Source organism: Cydia splendana, unplaced genomic scaffold, assembly GCF_910591565.1.
Source record: "Cydia splendana unplaced genomic scaffold, ilCydSple1.2 scaffold_80_ctg1, whole genome shotgun sequence".
NCBI classification, from domain to species: Eukaryota; Metazoa; Arthropoda; class Insecta; order Lepidoptera; family Tortricidae; genus Cydia; species Cydia splendana.
Genome location: NW_026946906.1, coordinates 326,995 through 333,001, shown reverse-complemented (window position 1 = coordinate 333,001; position 6,007 = coordinate 326,995). Strand labels below are relative to the sequence as shown.

General features: G+C 40.5%; 1 pseudogene; it reads right to left on the bottom strand.

Moving 5' to 3' along the window:
• Positions 1-800: 800 nt before the first annotated feature.
• On the bottom strand, positions 801-1,577 carry LOC134805912 (uncharacterized; annotated as a pseudogene).
• Between the last annotated feature and the right edge of the window lie 4,430 nt (positions 1,578-6,007).

The following is a 6,007-nucleotide window of genomic DNA, read 5'->3' as shown; positions in this document are numbered from 1 at the left end:
ATATCCACGTTTCAGTGAGGCAGACTGCTTGGTATTGGTTTTCAAGGAGGAGGCTTTATACTTTGCATATTCTGTACAAGTATACTAAAATTATATTCATCATTACTGTTTATCTGCATATGGGGAGGGTTTGTCTCGAAAGGAATGCTGGGATGTGGTAGGTGTCGGTAAATTGTTGTACATCATTATCATTTCCAATACTATTAAGGTTTGTTTTTGTTGTTACAATCAAGTCAAAAGCGGCCATAAAATCTCGACCAAGCAAGGGGGGGCACCGTTAATTACAACAAATATATAAATTTTCTCGGTTCTACTGTTGTAAGTAACCCCTATTTGGAAACAGCCGAGTGGCGAGATTCGATGGCCGGTGTCACATTTTGAGGTCACATTTTTGTAACTGGTACTCAGAAAACATCTCGTAATACAAACTATTTGAAATGACGCACACTCCTGAACCGCAGTCTAGTTCCATGGTTAAATTTTTACCATCTAAAATCACATCTAAGGTAATTGGTTTAATATTAGGCACGTACCTTAAATTAAAGTTTTAGCACTCCCTACAACACTGCTCAGCTCCATCGGTCACGTTTTCCTCCAGTTCAGTGGCGATGCAGTTCACTCGCGAAATTTTGCTTTTACATACTTTTTTTAAATGTCCTATAACTCCATATTTCTGGCATCGATAATGCTTGTAACGGCAACTATCTACATCATGGTTTCTCATTCCACAAATGGCACATCGGGAATCATCTCGCTGCCGCTGCTCGCCTCCGGCCGGCCGGTTCACGCCACCGCTGTTGCTACCGCCGCGATGCCCGCGATGCCCTTTTGCCGAAATGGGCACGGCCGAGGCGTGGATTTCCACTAGCCCCATAAAATACGGGCTCTTCTTTGACAGTTGCCGCCATCTCCGTCTTCGCTTCCCTAGCGACCGCTGCTTTCTCTGCAATCTCCAGAGCCTCCGCCATCGAGAGGGTAGCCGTTTTTTCAAATAATTTATCACGCTCGGGCCCCGAGCCCAAGCCTAGGATGAAACGATCTGCTAAATTCGCTTCCAGAGCCGCGCCAAAATTGCAATAAGTTGCCAATCCTCTTAATCGCGCCGCCCAGTCCCCTAAAGTCTCGCTTGGTACTCTCGTCGCAGCATAAAACTTGGCCTTATCAGTGTACGTACACTGCTTTTTCTTGAAGTGGCCGTCGAGTAATTTCACTAGCTCCTTGAACTCGAGCTCCTCTAATTCCTTTGGATGAGCCAAGTTACGTAACAAGCGGTAGGTTTCGTCCGTTAAGTGAGTGAATAAAAGGGCGCGCTTGTCCTCTTAATCCACAATTTTATTCACCACAAAGAATTGCTTTATTTTGCTGTGAAATATCTGCCATTCGCCTGTTTTGTGATCGAAATTCGTTAAATTTCCAAAAAACGCCATTTTTTTTTCACTTCGCGCGGGTACTTAAGAATCCTCGTTCGACACTGACATATATGAGTGAAACAACCGTCTAGTTCGCAAGCTAGTTTAATACTGGTCAAGCAATCGGCGCAAGCGCCCTATAACTACGTATAGGTGTGTACAAATACACATCAAGATACCCATTTCCTGCATGATCCTAAATTCCTCTTTAAGGCGCTAGGCGCCGTTTTTGGCCGTAAACTCTCACTTTCTAGAGTATATATCTTCTTAACGGTTCAACAAAAAAATATGAAAAAAATATATATGAATCTACGTTTTATGTGCAACATTTGTAACGTTTGACTTTTTTCCTGTGACTTATAATTTTTCCAAAAAAGGAACATTACGATAGGCCGTTTTGCGATTAACTTTGCCTATTTCTACTAAACGGTTCATTCGATTAAAGTTATTTTTAAACTAAAATAAATGTTTTAATCGACACTACCAATGCAACGTAGAATAATGTTAATCAATCATTTTTTTTTAAGAAATCGAATATTTTTCAACATTTCGTGCGTATGTAGTTCGAAAAAGGCGTGGCCGGCAGTCGTGTGCTAGCTTTGAGACGAGGAGGCTGAGTCGCTCCGTGCCTTCCTTGTATTCTGCATGCTTGTGCTGAGCTAAGTGCAATATAATTGGAGTTATTGTGGCCAAAGATTAAATGACTGCAGTAAGTTGATTTGGTTGTGACGCGCTTTAGCGCGCGCAACACGGTGTTTCGCAGCCTATTATTACGAACGTAATGACAATATTTCCACTTATTTTTGAGAAAGCTTCATTTGAAATATATAAAAAATGTTTTCAAACATGCGCCGACATATTGCCATTAAAATTTAACGTTTTTAACAAAGTTCGATTCCTAAAAAATAATAATTAATTAACCAACATTGGCAATTTATGTTGTAGGTATATACTATATAGTTTGATTCAGAAACCATTACATTTTTAGGATTGTTACCTATTAAAATGATGTTAGTTTTAGAGGAACTGGGTTGATTGAGTAAAGACACCGTTGACTGGCAATCTTAGACTAATTTATTCAATCATACCTAAGCGTTTTATACATCCTGTTATCTTTACATCACATCTCTAATCTGCGGCGACACATACAATATCTCAACTGAATCAGCGCGTGCTCTAATCTATACTAAGCTATCGACACGCGCTGATTATATTTTGCTGACCGCCATAGTACTCCCCCCTTAGTCAACCGATACGGTTGACGACCAGGTCCTTCGACGCAGAGGTTCTGAACAGGACACACTTGTAACTCTATTTCCATAACGATTATAACTCCGCGTTCGTGAACTAGAAAAATAACGCTGATAGAATGCATTCCGGTCCGTGCTGCGTTAATAATTCCCGCGCGCGTCGAGTATCGCGCATTCTGCTTACGTGCATTTCTGAGTGTGGCTTGAAAACAATTAGTGTCATTATAATATTAGCTGGTGACATGACTTCTTTTAATTTATTTGCAATATGGCGTGAATTCTCTTGAATATGCTCCTTTTGCGTTGGGACAGTCTTTCCCGTTGTCTTTTCCTTAAACTTGTCGTTCTTGGATGAAAACGGAGACGTGCCGAATGTCTTCTTCGTCTGGGCGGACGTATGAAGAGTGCAGCCATGGTGCTCAGAGCCATTGTGGCGAGCGAAAATGCTCACAGCCGACAAGGCGAGCGTAGAGGGCGACGATTAGTAGGGGGCGCTGAGTAGAGTAGTCCGTCGCTAGGTTTGCTGCGTGCCACATCAGGATTAATCAGGATCCTCTTGCCATAGAGCGTTGCTTGATGCTTGGCGTCACGATGGGCCATGTCACGCTCTTTATAATTATCTCTTCTTGCTTCTAACGATATTCTGTGGTCCAAGAATCCGGAAACCGGAATATAATGGAAGTTACCGCTGGTTCCCACGAAGTCAGTGATGTCAACTCGATGGAAGGGTGGCGAAATGAAATTGAGGCGAGATCATTTTGTCTCCATTTCTCTTCATTCTCATAATCCATTTAAATCGAAGTGATCTTAAGTTAGTTTGATGTGTAATCGATACTGTTAACACGTTCATTGCGGTATCAGGTCTGTAAGATCCGATGATGAACTATCCCGCGGGGCGGTAACTTAAAGTACTATTCCTACCGTTGGTACGGGACAGCTATCTTCTATTTCCAAAGGAGTAGACACGAGACAAATATATATTTAGAATTGTCTCTCTGAATATTGCACATTGGTATAATAAAAGCCTATCGGGTCAATTGTATCTCATACCGAAAGGGAAGGAAATTTTTTCACCTAGTGCGGTTATCAGATCTATTCGACCTGATACCCGATGACCTGATAGCCGTACTAGAATTATGATTAGTTTATCTAGTGCAGTCGGTGTAAATAATATTCGATAGACTATTATTCTATTTACGAGTGAATAAAGTGCAAATCTCATATGCTATAAGAAATATTGGATAATTGTGTTGTGGTTTGGCTGTGATTGTGATACATTAAGAAGCAGTCCAGACGAATGCTTTTAATGTCCACTGGCGACATTGAAAATAACGTCAAACGTCGAAGACATAATGAAGACACTGATACTAGACCACCCAGTAACGAAAGACCTGTGCCTTAAACACCAGTTTATCGACTGCGTAACAAAGTGAGTACTAATAATAACATACCTATATACGAGTCCGACTACCGGTCACACATTAAATAAAACATTTATAAAGTTCATCGATGTTTTGTTTTCACAGCCCTATTCATTTATCGATAAGTTGATCATTTAGAACGAACATAGTATTAAAGGTCATCTGCTTCCAGAAATATATACAGCCTTTGATTTGTAAATCAATGTATTCTGCTTTTCCAATTAATTAAACTTATATTATTTTAACAAAGAACCAGCCGTTACATCTCGATCATCTTGCCTCTCTAGAATAACCGCCTGTTATTTTTTTATTAAAAATCAATTCTTACCCACATTTTATTTGTTTTATTTTTAAAGATCGCCAGTGTTGCTAACAGACGGCCATTCTGTTGTAGGAATGTCCCCATTCCGGTTAATGCTCGGGCCATTCTACACAAGGCGTATGGCCTCATACAATTATTTTATATCTCTTAACAATCAAGAATTTATTTACAATAAACACATTAACAATGTACGGGAGTTTTGTTTTGACCGTCACCGAGGTCGGACGCGTCCCAGGAAGGTTTTTCAATGGTGTACGGTGCAATACCATTTTGTCGCCAGATGTGCGGGCCGGACCGTGTTTCTTTTTTTATTTAACTGACCGCGCGGGTTTCGTTTGTTTCGGTTTCGATTCTATTAAAATATCTTATCCCGAGAAATGCCGGTTTGACGTATATGGATTTTAAAATGTGTAAAATCCCTGCGCATACGCCGAAGTTAAACCTCAGCGAAGTCAAGACAAGAGTACAAGTTACCTGGTGAGAGCTTTCCATTTTACCTCTAAATAACGTGTTCATGTGGTTCGAGTCTGCATAATTGCAGATGTTTGTTTTAAGCAGGTAGTAGAAGCAGTGGTTGAACTATGTTGAGCACCTATAGTATGCTGTCTTTCAACGAGCAAATGTAGATAACTATCTTTACCCTTGCCCAAAAACAGGCAACTATTAGTCTACCGAAAGACGCAGGTTAATAAACGAACTCTATGTTAATTTCGTCGTTACTATACCATCCCAATTTTATTCTAAATTAACGATTTATAGGGCTCTCACGAGGCACGAGGGATGATGCATATCTGGGACAAGCTCGGTGGGTTCAGTACACAAATTATTTTCTTTCGCACAAGTTTGGTTGGTGGAAGTTGTTACTTTAGATACTGTAGTGGCGGTCTCATGTGCGTGTATAGCGGCAACCTTATTTTATTCCTACCTTTAGTACTTGACTGGGTTAGGATAGAGGTCATTGAGTAAGAAATAAGCTTATGCCTGAAGGTGGCTGCAACAAGGGAAAGAAGGGACCTCTTACGGAACCCACTGATCTCAATGTACAACGAGTGTGAGGCATATTGGGCGATTGTAAAGGGTTGTAAAAGGCGAGCAAAATACGGAAGAGAGTCGGCTCAAACAAACGAATCAAAATACAAAGCCCCGCAAAAGTCAAAGCGGTCACCGCTTAAAGGGTCTTAGCCCATCACAACATGTGCAGTTACAATAAATGCAAAAAAAAGGGTACGCGGCGCGGCTACTTTCACCACGCCGGGACGCAAGGAATATAATAGAGATGCTGGTAGAGACTTCAAATAATACCAAACAATTGTTTTATAATATCGATACGAGTTGCAAACAAAGAGATACCAAGTATGTATGACCGTAAATGGATAAGATAGGTACCGGAACGGGAAGAGGATGTCATGGGTCTTTAGCCCTAACTACCAAATCACATTATTTAACAGTCAATCCAATTGAAACTCTATTAAAATATTTTTCTCTATTTTTTATTGAATTCGTGTTTTTTAAATTAAAGTGATAGTGCAAGTATCTTATGCTCGAAGTAAATTTGTATGTCGGTGTGCAAACTCTATGTGTTTTTGCGGTTTTCTTGTGCTTAGG